This window comes from Protopterus annectens, chromosome 10.part0 (assembly GCF_019279795.1).
Source record: "Protopterus annectens isolate FY-2018-M chromosome 10.part0, PAN1.0, whole genome shotgun sequence".
Lineage (NCBI taxonomy): Eukaryota > Metazoa > Chordata > Ceratodontiformes > Protopteridae > Protopterus > Protopterus annectens.
This window is the reverse complement of record NC_056744.1, coordinates 328,830,461-328,842,660: the sequence shown is the minus strand read 5'-3', so window position 1 is coordinate 328,842,660 and position 12,200 is coordinate 328,830,461. Positions and strand designations below refer to the sequence as shown.

Below are 12,200 nucleotides of genomic sequence, written 5' to 3'. Positions count from 1 at the left end.
GAATGTTTTTGTTTCGATACATTGTTCCCATTTTCTTGTGAACCTTTTTGATTGTGTTAGAAATGTGCATGTCAAATTTTAGTCTGTTGTCGATTATGACGCCTAATAGTTTAGTTTGGGAATCTGGGAAAATCCTAGTATTATTAATGGCAGTGATATAAAAGCTGGGAGGTTAGTAGGTTTAGATGGATGAAAGATCATAAGTTTAATTTTATTAGGGTTGAGAATGAGTTGTGAGTTTGCTAGCCATGTTTCAATATCAGAGAAGGCTTTTTGCATGACTTTAAGAAGTTGAGTTATTGTGGATGCTACACATATGAGGGTTAACTCATCTGTGTGCTGTATGATAGATGCTTGAGAGGAGGCAGTATTAAGATCATTTATGAATGTGCTGAAGAGGAGGGTCCCTAGGATTGAACCCTGAGGGACTTCAAGTGTAACAGGAAGGAGTGGGGATAGATCTTGCTTCCATTTCACAGATTGCTGGTGGCTAGATAGATAACTTTGAAACCAGTTAACAGCATCATCGATTATTCAGCGTGGACAGTAACTTAGGATGGAAAACTGTATTGAATGCTTTAGACATGTCCAAAAAGACTGAAGACACTATTCTGCCCTCATCTCTGAATTTATTTATAGTATTAGTGAAACTTAGAAGACCTGTAGTAGTGCTATGATGTGGTCAGAATCCATGCTGTGATGATGAGAGGAGGTTGAAAGTGAATACATCTTTCCAGAATTTTAGAAAGTGGTGAAAGTATAGCAATGGGCCAGTAGTTTGTTAGTTCTGTTGAATTATCCCCTTTGTGTAATGCTGTAATATATGCAGTTTTCCAAATAGCTGGGATGTACTGTTCTGTTTATTTATTTATTTATTTATTTGCAGTTGGTTTACGAGGATAGTAGATTGGGCCATTTGAACCCGTTTTCAATGGAGTCCTGGGGAGAAAAGCTCCAATAACAATCTTGGTTACAATAGTGTAAAGATGATATTTATACAAAGGTTGTAGTTTTGAGCAAAACATTTACAATTGATACAGCAAACATTACAAATAATGCAGACCAGTGATGAGGTTGAAATTGAAACAGACTGACAATGGAACATTGCATTGTAGCAGCTGAGAGGCATTTCTTATTAGGAATATACAGATAACCATTACAGTCTGATGCATTATTTACAAATAGCATAGAAGTAACAGGAATATAAATATATGGAGAGTTGATAGAAGGAGAAAGTTTTTGATGAGAATAGAGATTGAGAGAGAGAGAGAAGGAAAACTGAAGCATGGAATGAAGGGAGCAGGAGTTTGCCATCATTAGTTATGTGGGGAGAGAGCAGGAGCATTCCCATTGGGATATTAGATGTGAGTGAAGAGATTTTTTGAAAGAGTAATGGTTAGAAGTGATACAAATGGAAGGTGGTAGGGAGTTCCAGAGACGTGCTAGACCATAAGATAGAAGATTTTTGCCTGGTGGATGGGATGGTTTGTACACTTCTATTAGATTTTGATTATTGGACCTTAATACTCGATCAGGTAGGTGCATCTTAAAGGTAGAAGAGAGGGAGGGACAGAGGGAGGAGTTGAAAATTAGCTTGTGTGCAAGAGTTAGTTGAGTATAGATGAGATGATTTGGAAGTTCTAGCCATTTTAGTTTTTGGAGAGAGGAACAGTGATGGGAGGAGGACTTATGGCTGGTAGCAAATTTGGCAATTTTGTTGTAGCAGGAGGAAAGTTGTGTTTTTAGAGAGGATTGTAGGCTAGTGAGAAGAGGCGTTCCATAGAGAAGAGAGGGGATAAGAAAGGAAGTAGAGAGAGTTACTTTAGTGGCAGGTGTAAGGTAATGATTTTGTCGGTAGAGCATGCCTAGTTTTTGATGTTTTTTTTTTTATATTTAGTTGTAAATGGGAGTGGAATTTAAGCTGCTTATCGATTTGGACCCCAAGTAATTTGGTCTCTGATACCAGTTCCAGAGGTATATTGTTTTGGCTAGTAATAGTGAAAGAGTTTAAGTTGAATGAGGTAGCTTTAGAGGGAGTAAATACCATTAGTTTGGTTTTAGTGGCATTTAATGCAAGGTGGTTTCTTTTCATCCATAGCTCAGTGGTTGAAAAAGCTTCTTGAGTAAGTTTTAGGAGTGTAGGGGTAGATATGGCAGAGCAGATGATAGTTGAATCATCTGCATATTGAATGATATTTGAGAAAGGAATAGAGTTCCGGAAATCATTTATAAATATATTAAAAAGAAGAGGACCTAATATGGATCCTTGGGGAACTCCGGTTGGGGTATTAAGAAATGAGGAGGTGGCCTTTTTCCATTTTACTGTTTGATATCGGTTAGATAAGTAGCTGGAGAACCAGTTCAAGGAAGGAGGGGATAGGTTAAGTTTAGAGAGTTTAGTTAAAAGCAGGCTATGTGAGATAGTATCGAAGGCTTTAGAAAGGTCAAGTAGTAGGGTGGAAACAATAAGGCCAGAGTCCCGGGCTTTGTTAATAGTTTCAAGGAAGGCGAGGAGGGCAGTCATAGTACTGTGATTTGGCCTGAATCCATATTGTGTGGGTGTTAGTAGGGTGGAAACAATAAGGCCAGAGTCCCGGGCTTTATTAATAGTTTCAAGGAAGGCGAGGAGGGCAGTCATAGTACTGTGATGTGGCCTGAATCCATGTTGTGTGGGTGTTAGTAGCTGATTATCTAAGAGGTGTAGAAGGAGTTGTTGTTTTATGCATTTTTCTAAGAGTTTAGAGATGGGAGACAGGATAGCAATGGGACGGAAGTTGGTAAAATTTTTATTGTTGCCTCCTTTATGTAAAGGTATAATGAAGGCCTTTTTCCAAATTTTGGGTACTATGCTTTCCTGGATTGAACGGTTAATTAGAATGCTAATGGGGTAGGCAACTGCTTCAGCAGCTAGGCTAAGAAAATAAGCAGGGATATTATCAGGAGCATTGGAGCATGGCTTCAATTTCTGGAGGAGTTTTTTTATAGTAGAAGTGGGTATAGGTTTTAATGAAAAGAGAGGACACTGGGAAGGGGGGGTATTTGTGGGTGATGATGGAGAGGGGGGAGTGAGAGGTGGAGAAGGGGTGAAGGATAGGGAGTTAGTGGAGGAGAGTGAAGGAGTGGTGGAAGTGCAGGGAAGAGTGGTGGTAGAGGAGGAAGGTGGTGATGTGGAGAGAGTGGTGGTATTAGAGAAAGATGAAGTAAGTTTAGAAATAGAGTCAATGAAAAAAGAGTTAAATTGGGTGGCTAAGTCAGAGTCAGGAGCATTAGGGTCAGGGGAGGGTGTGTCTAGTTTGCCGGGGTTAAGGAGAGTGGGGATACCTTTACAGAATTTCTGAGGGTTTGTTTTGTTGTTGTTTTGTAGTATAGAGAAATAGTTTTGTCGGTCGGAAATGATGAGCTTTTTTACTTTATTTCGAAGTATTTTGTATTCATGAAGGGTGAGGGGAGACCTGTTTTTTAGGTAATGAGCCCAGGCTTTATCTCTGTGCCGCATAGTAGCTCATGTGTTTTTAGTAAGCCAAGCGGCTGTTTTAGTTTTTATTCTCTTTGTCCTTATGGGAGCATGGTAGTCTAGAACTTTTAAGAATGAGGTGTTGAAGTGAGCAACTGCGTTGTCGAGAGGTAATGTTTTTAGACAGTTCCAGTTTATAGCTTTTAGAGAGTTAGTGAAGGATGTTGCGTTAACGTTTTTTTGGTTACGAATGGTAGTATAGTTATGGGAATGATGTAAGGATAAAGGGAGTCGATATGTAAAGATGGGAAGATGGTCACTAAGAGGATCAGAAAGAGTACCACTGTCAGAGAAGTACTGAGGATGTGAGACTAGAATCCAGTCCAAAATACTGCCACTGGAGAGGTTTTTTGAGGGGTGTGTTATAGAGTTAATTAGTTGTGCAGAATTGTAGAGGTGGATGTTAAGTGGGTTTGTTGGAGATTGACTGGAAGCCCAGTTAATATTCACATCTCCTAAGATTATTGTTTCGTTACTGATGTTGGTGGAGAGCCAGGAGAGGATGTGTTCAAGTGTAGAAATATTATCCCCTGGGGGATATAGAGGGAGGCTATACATATGTGCTTGTGTTTGTTAATTTGAAGTATTGCTAGGAGTAGTTCAGCGTTATTAAAGAGTGGAGTAGGCTTATTATAGGGAGTGACTAATAAGGAGGATGAGTATAGGAGAGCTACTCCTCCCCCTTTTTTGTGGGATCTATCTTTTCTAATGATAGAGTAATTTGGTGGTGTAATTTCAGAGTCTTTTATATGGGGTTTTAGCCATGTTTCTGAGATGGATAGGATGTCAGGTTTGTTATGAATTAGCCAGGCATGGAGGTTTGGGATTTTATTAACTATACTTAGTAAGTAATATGGACTTGTCTGTAGTGGAAGAGTTGGGTGGGCCAGGGTTGGGATGGATGTCACCTGATAGTAGACTGCAGATCAGATATGAGATTGGGTTAGAGAGGTAATAGCACAGTTTGGAGTGTAGGTTGGATTCGGGTGAAATTTTTAAGGGTTTGTTAGTTAAAAGTGGGGTTGAAGGTTTATGTGTGGTGATAAGTTTGTATGGAAAAAGTAGGATGTTTGTTATAGGTTAAAGGTGGGGTGAGATTGGGGTGCAGGAATGTGGTAGAGAGTAGGTAAGATGGTTAGTTACATGGAAGGAGTATGAATGGTATGGAGTGTGGGGCTGGGTGAGGTAGTAAAGATAGGATAGGTTGAGAAGTAGAAATAGTAGATAGGAGATTTGTGAGTGTATAGAGTGCATGATGGTATAGGCTTCTTAGGGTTACTATTTTTGTATAGTGTTAGTGGTCAAGAGAGGATATATCTAGAGTAGCTAGTATGTTCCTAATGGAGGGGGAGGGGTGAAGAGTTAAGTGATGGATTAGTGTGGGTATAGTAGGGAGTGGTTGTGGAGAGGATGATGAGGCCTAATTGGATCGATGGGATCCAATAGGTGAGGAGGGTTGCATAATTTGAGCGGGAAAAGGGAATGGGTGTTACTGTTATAGAGCGGTTTATAAGTATTGACACAGGGAAGGCAATAACATCTGCTGTTAATTTTAGATATTCTGCTGGCAAGTTATCTTCTGTCAGTGAAGTGGATTTCAACTTCTAAAAAAAAATTAAACTGCTACTCTTCACACCTTCCAGTAAATCTCCCCACATAGACTTTACTATAACATCCAAAAATGGCACACCTATATCACAAGATCCTACAACCAAACTACTAGGCATTACCATTGACAATAACCTTAACTTTGACACCCATATAAACAACACAGTGAAAACGATTAACAAAAAAATAGGCTCTCTTTACAGAATCAAACCTTTCCTCACTCCAGAATCTAGAAAAACTATAGCCCACTCGCACCTTATCACACCACTTCTCTATGCCTCTCCCATATTTACTAACTTATCAAAAAAGAATATTTTGAAATTAGAAAACTCCTACCACAACATAGCCAAATTTGCCACAGGCAACCCTTTTAGAACCCACCACTGTATTAATCTAAAACAACTAGGCTGGCTAGAACTTCAGCAGCAATTAAAAATGAATCAACTAGGCATTGCCCATCAAATATTCATCAACCTGACAAAACACCTATACTATCTACTCTTATTTACCCCTATCATAACCTACAGTCTCTAAGATCTGCACACAAACTCCATGTAAATATTGACAAAGCAAACAACAAGGCTGGAGATTCCCTATTCTCTAACACTGTTGGAAAAGATTGGAACAGACTTCCCTCTGAACTTAGTTACATGGAAGGAGTGTGAATGGTATGGGGTGTGGGGTTATTCCCTCAAAAAGAAACTCAAGCTCTACCTTAAAAAAAAATGGATGTGCCCTTGTACTAATCCTGACTAACCTTTATTTCTTGACCCCTGACGAAGTTCCACATCCTTAGAACCCTAAATCCACTTCATTTTTGCATCCACGGATCTATATATCCTTCCTACTATCTATCAAAAAAAAAAACCTGCCTCTTCTTACTTTCCTGCATCCTCATTCACTGTACATAATAATAGCATTATATGTAAGTCACATATAACAATAATCTGTTGTTTATTTTTCTAAGTACTGCATTTTAATATTCATAACTATGTCTCCAGTCTTAATGTTTTTATATGAATATTACATATGTATTTCTTTATGTAATTGTATTTTATTTTCATTTTTTTTTTTTAATGTTGGAGCTTATCTCCCCGGGCCTCTACTGAAAATGGACATATATCCAGCTAGACTAGCCCGGTCAACACATGTAAAATAAAAAATAAAAATAAATTTAATAGTTTTGCAATAGTTTGTTTTGGGACTATCTGAAATGAGAATGCATCTACAATATTGCTTGGATTGTTGGGTGTTGGCGTTGTGGGACACTTGCTATTCTTAGTCAGTGCTAAAACACTTTCAGTGAAGAATATGTTAAATTGTTCAGCAATATTGTTTGTGTTATCAGGTAAGTTGGGGGGGGGGGGTTGTGGTTTGGCCAGGATGAAGTATGTTATTGATTGTGTTACAGAATTTTTGTGGATTCATTCTGTATTTTCATTGTAAATTAGAATAGTAGTGTTGTTTGTCTAATTGAATTTGATGTTTGGCACTGTTTCTAAGTTGCCTGTAAATTAAATGGTTTTGGAGGGATTTATTTTTAGCCCAAGTTTCCCATGCTTTGGCCCTTTGTTTTAGGAGGGTATGAGTTTCATGGGTTAACCATGGTGTGTAGCTGGCTTTGACACAAACTATTCTTGGAGGTGACAGTCTGTTTAGAACAGTAAGGAAGGTGTCATTGAACTGTTGCCCAGCAGCATCTAAGGGCAGTTGTTTAAGAGGAATCCAGTCTGTTTTTCAAGAACATTAAGTAGAATCTGTAAGTTAACATGTTTCTTATTGACTGGCAAAAAAATAGAGACAATACAAATGAGTGATGAATAAAATGAGAGAATCGCAAAACATTAATAACTTCTCTCCAGCTATACATAAACCCCAACTGCAAATCCAGATCCAGCATAATCTGAATAATGGCATCACTAAGGAAGAGGTTTTAGTATTGTAGTGTGCAGAGTTAGGATTAGGGGCAGGGGATAAGGGTAGCAGTAAGGGTAGGATTAGCACACATGAGTAAGTTGATGCAGGGGGGCATAGCCCCCTATTCACCTTACTCATGTGTGCTAACCCTAAACCTATACATTATTTTACTAAAAACATTTTCTTACCAATATTAATAATCTATCTTAGTTTTCTTTATAGACAAAAGCAAACATTAACAACTGAAATAGTATTGTCTAACATACACAGGAAGCACTTTTCCTTGTATGACGTGACAGCTCTGCCCTTGCTAAGAACTAGAATTTTAGCTTAATTACTTTTGTGTAACTCTGCCTAAACAAGTAATTTGCTAATGTATTCCTTGCTGGCTTTCTTAGAAGTAGAGGTGTATTGTTTGTGTCTTTTGGCTTTTCCCGGTTAGGGGTCGCCACAGCGGAGCTCCGGTCCGCTAATGATTGGCAGTAGATTTTTTACGTGCTGAGTTTGCCAGCCCTGACGCACAACCTTCAACGAAGGTACGCCCATTCACACATGTTTCCAGACAGAAGACGCTCTAGTTGATAATCGAATGGCACAACGTCTTGCTGTGAGGCGACAATGCTACCGCAGCACCACCACCGCAGTTTTTAGAAGTAGAGGTGTATAATATTTGTTAATATCAGCAGCAAGGGGCTCCAGAATGGAGAACCCAGAATTAGAAAAGCCCTTCGAGAGCATTAAACTGAATGAGATTGTTTTGAAGCAATATTTCACATTTGTGAGCCCTGGCTTTGGCAAATGTATTGTGTTTACTGCCTTTCAACCTTAGTTTATCTCAGGTAATCTGACCTTTTGATAATTTATTAGTTTTGTCAGGTCCTGTTTCAATGCAACCTAGCTACTTTAAGTACATATAACCTAAAGTGAGGTTATTGGAGTTGAGTATATTATTTAAGGAGGTATAGGGGCAAGGGTGTGGGGGCTTTGCCCAGTCACTAGTAGAACAGAATGTTCACGAAAAATGTCTCAGTAAGACCACAAGGGTGCAAGTTTATTCTGTATTTTATGTTTAATAAAAAAAAATTACCAGCAAGCTTACATGCTTTCTTTCAAGTGACATGTATGGAATATAAAAGAACAAACACAAACACCACAAATAGCGGGTCTATATTGCTTTGTCAAAGTTTCAAAACTTCGAAACTGATATGGTCGGCACCATATAATCGAAGTTTTGAAACATTGAACATTTTAATGGAAATTTCCGTAAGGGAAGATTTCCCTTTACTGCACTGTAGTGCGATCTCGGAGTTGGTATATTTAAGAAGCAGGGGGGATGGGGGCACAGCCCCCCATGTAGGGGGTGCAGGGGGCCTTGACCCCTGCTTGAAACGTTTAGGTAAGCTATTTTCTTGTTTTTTTTTTTTTTTACATATTCGACATTTCAAAACATCAGTGATATGGTTCGAGCATATGAGATTCGATGTTTTGAAGCTTCGATTATGTGATGTAGATGCCAAACAGCAATACTCTGTGAACAGTGAAAACAACTGTAATCTTAAAAACCACAACATAGTTAAGCCCTTTAGTCCTCTTTAATATGAGCTTCATCAGAATGTTGTTGTTGTTTGTCTTTCGGCTTTTCCCGGTAAGTGGTCGCCACAGCAGAACTCTGGTCCGCTAATGATTGGCAGTAGATTTTTATGAAACGCCGAGGTGCCAGCTGAACGCCCAACCTTCAACGAAGGCACGCCCATTTACACACGTATGTCTTTCGAACGCTACCCAAATGTGGGGAGGACATGCAGACTCCACACAGAAGGCACTCCCAAGCCAAGCCGAGAATCAAACTGGAGAACCTCTTGCTGTGAGGTAACAACGCTGAGCTTCATCAGAATAACTGAATAAAAAAAAAAAACATTCATTATTTAAAAGCTCAAACTCATGATGTCATCTCATTTTCTACCAATGAAAATGAACCATTAATAAAGTAAAGGCAATAAGGTAGTAGAACTTTACACTATTTAAAATCAAATAGTATTGTAAATGATCAAGTCCGGTATTTACATGTATGGAATATGCATGTACCCTTGTGGCCTTATTGAGCCATTTTTCATTAACATTTTTTGGTTTTACAGGCTCGGACCAAAAACCTACACTGAGCTACCAGAGAATAGAACAGAATGTGTATTCCAGCTTATTCACTGAATTTGTCTCTAATAATCCCACCTCACTGAAATAGGACCTTCTGAAATGTACTTCAAGGTTCTAGACTGTTGTTAGAAGAAAACAAGCTTCCATAATTTGCTTACATCTGCCATTATGACTGTTAGTTTCAGCTCAGACTCTCATAAGGATACCCAGCATACCAAGCTGTTTGTGCTTCTTCATAGGTTCATAGGTGTATACTAGGCCAATGGTCCTGGAGCCTTTACAAGCTTAGCCCATAGAAATGCCCTGGCATCATGTCGCCGTTAGTTCCCGGTGCCTCTATCAAGTAGAGCCACTGGAGTGATCCCTGGGGTAACTTTCTATTTCCTATCCACTCATCATGATTTATCTTTAAAAGGGCCAGTGAGATACTCTGCTCGACATGTATGGGAAGTCTGTTCCAGAGCATGGGCAGTCTGTGGGTTATGAACCTGTCCCTCTAGCATGTTCTGTTGATTGTGGTAATGAGGTTGAGGTCCCTGGAGAGTGTGGTGCAGAGGAATTGGGATTTCCTTAGGTGTAACATTTCTAACAGGGCTGGGTCAGACATGGCTTTGTAAGTCAAGCAGAGATCGCCTCTTAATAGACGATATGAGACCGAGAAAAGCTGGAGTTTTTGAGTTTGTCCATGTAGGGCATGTGTTTAAGGAATAGGATCCTCTTTGTGACGTATTTTTGTGGCCTTTCCAGCTGTTGCAGGTGTTTAGTGAGGTAAATGCTAAATGGGGCATTATACTCGAAGACTGGCCTAATGAGGGAAGAGTAAAGAGAGATGATGACCTCTTTCTTCCTGGATGCAGGTAATGAGATGTGCCACATAGAAGGACTTTCTGACCACAATGGCAGTGTGGTGGTCGAAGGAGAGGTTGCTGTAAACCTGTGTCCCCAGATCTCTTATAACGACTTCAGTGTTCATTGAGCTACCATCAATGTGGTAATTAGTGGGAACTGAGTTTTTCCGAAAGGGAATGACAACGCATTTTTTTGCCATTAAGCTTAAGGCCATGGTTTCGACACCAGTCGTTGGTCTCAGTGAGGCCTTTCTGTAGGATGTCTTCATCACTTGGGGAATTAATAATGGCTCCTAGCTTGCAATCATCTGCGAACTTGGTCAGCCAGAGTCCCTCTGTGTTGGCCTGGACTTCTGAGAAGTAGATGCCAAACAGGAGAGGACTGAGGACTGATCCGTGTGGGACTTCACTCGTGACTGGTCGGTAGTCTGACTTGGAGTCTGCTACTTTCACAGTGTGGGTTCTATCTGTGAGCCATCTTGCAACCCACCTAGTGCTATAGGGGTTGATACCTAGTTTGGTGAGTCCACCAATAATTCCTGAGTGGGGAATGGTATCAAAGGCCTTGGCCATATCGAAGTAGGCTGTATGAACTGCCTTGCCCTCATCCACATCTCTGGTGACTGACTCAAAGAAGTCAACCAGGTTGAGCAGGCATGATCTACCCTTCACAAAACCAAATTGCGTGGTATCCAGAGTTTGGAAATTCCCTATATCCTTGTTATTTAGGTCCATGATGATGCACTCCATAGCCTTACATATCAGACTCGTCAGGCTAATAGGGTGATAATTCCCAGAATCTGTAGCTGCTCCCCCTTTATGGAGAGGGATGACTGTAGCAGTGTGCCATTCTGTAGGGACAAAGCCTGAGGTGAGGTTGTGATTGAACAGGGCACACAGGTGCGGTGCCATTTCACTTTGTAATTCATGTAGAACACAGCCAGTGATATTGTCGGGTCCCATGGAAGCTGTATTCTTGGCCTTGGACAATGCAGCTTTAACCTGTGCTGCAGTAATGCTGGGTGCCTGGCATTCTTCTGGTATTGTGATTGGTCCTTTAATGGGGGAGAGAGAGGTAAAGTTGGCACTGAATCTCTCAGCCAGTATGTTGGCAATATCTGTTGGCTCAGTGTAGAAGGTACCATTGTGCAGTAACTCAGAGCAAATCTGGGTATTGCCATGGAGATTTTTGATATAACTGTAGAAGGCTTTGTGGTTGTTTTTAGTGTCTGCCGCAATTCTGCCTTCATAGCTAGGTTTAGAGGTTTTGATGAGGGATCTCTACTTTTTGTTGAGGGTAATAAGGGAGTTTTTCCAGTCTTGGGACTTCACCTTTTTCTGCAACAGTTTCTTCCTTCTGTTGTAGAGTTTGTTAATGGCAGGGGACCACCAGATTGGCTTCCTTTTTTTGGAGGAGAGCGTCTTGGTTCTGTTGGGTATCGCTAGTTCCATACATTTATGTACATGTTTGTACAGTGCATTGGTGTATGATTCAGTGGTCATGCACCTATCTTCCATTTACATGGGTGCCGTGAAGTTAGCCACCTCTGTTTTTAGGAGCCCAAAGTCAGCTTTGAAAATGTTTTTCATGGTGGTTACCTTTGCTGGTGGTGTGGGTGAGATGTAGATTACTATGGTAATTAGTTTGTGGTCGGATCTTACCAGGGAGGAAGATATACAAGTTTCACCCACCTGCAGGACATCCTCTGAAATACATAAAGCTTTCATTAGCAGAGAAGCAGTGTGTTAGCCTTTAGTCTTGCTTCTGTACTATTCAACGTTTGTAAGAAGTCGTGGAGTTGCAGAACAACTCGCAGTCTTCATGACTTTTGCTACCTTTGTACCTCCTCCACACCACTTCTCTGCTAATGAAAGCTTTATGAATTTCAGAGGATGTCCTGCAGGTGGGTGAAACTTGTGATGCTTCTAGTCATAAAGGGAGAAAAACATTTATATAGAAACAAAAGAATATTTCAGAGAGATTTTACTGCTAGAGTAGAGTCACTTTGTGCGGTGACCAGTGTACCATCAGTAACCAAATTCCAAAACTAATTCAACTGTTATGTTTGGAAGTTCTGTACTTTATTTTTCCACTTAGCTATTTTTGTCTTGGAGGGAAAAACTGTAGATATCTGGCAGTGGTCACTGAGGAGTGTGCAATG

At 40.1% G+C, this 12,200-nt stretch overlaps 1 protein-coding gene across 3 annotated transcripts in view; it reads left to right on the top strand.

Moving 5' to 3' along the window:
• DNM3 (dynamin 3) overlaps positions 1-12,200 on the top strand; it is a 2,680,418-nt gene that overhangs the window by 263,930 nt on the left and 2,404,288 nt on the right. The window lies entirely within an intron of this gene.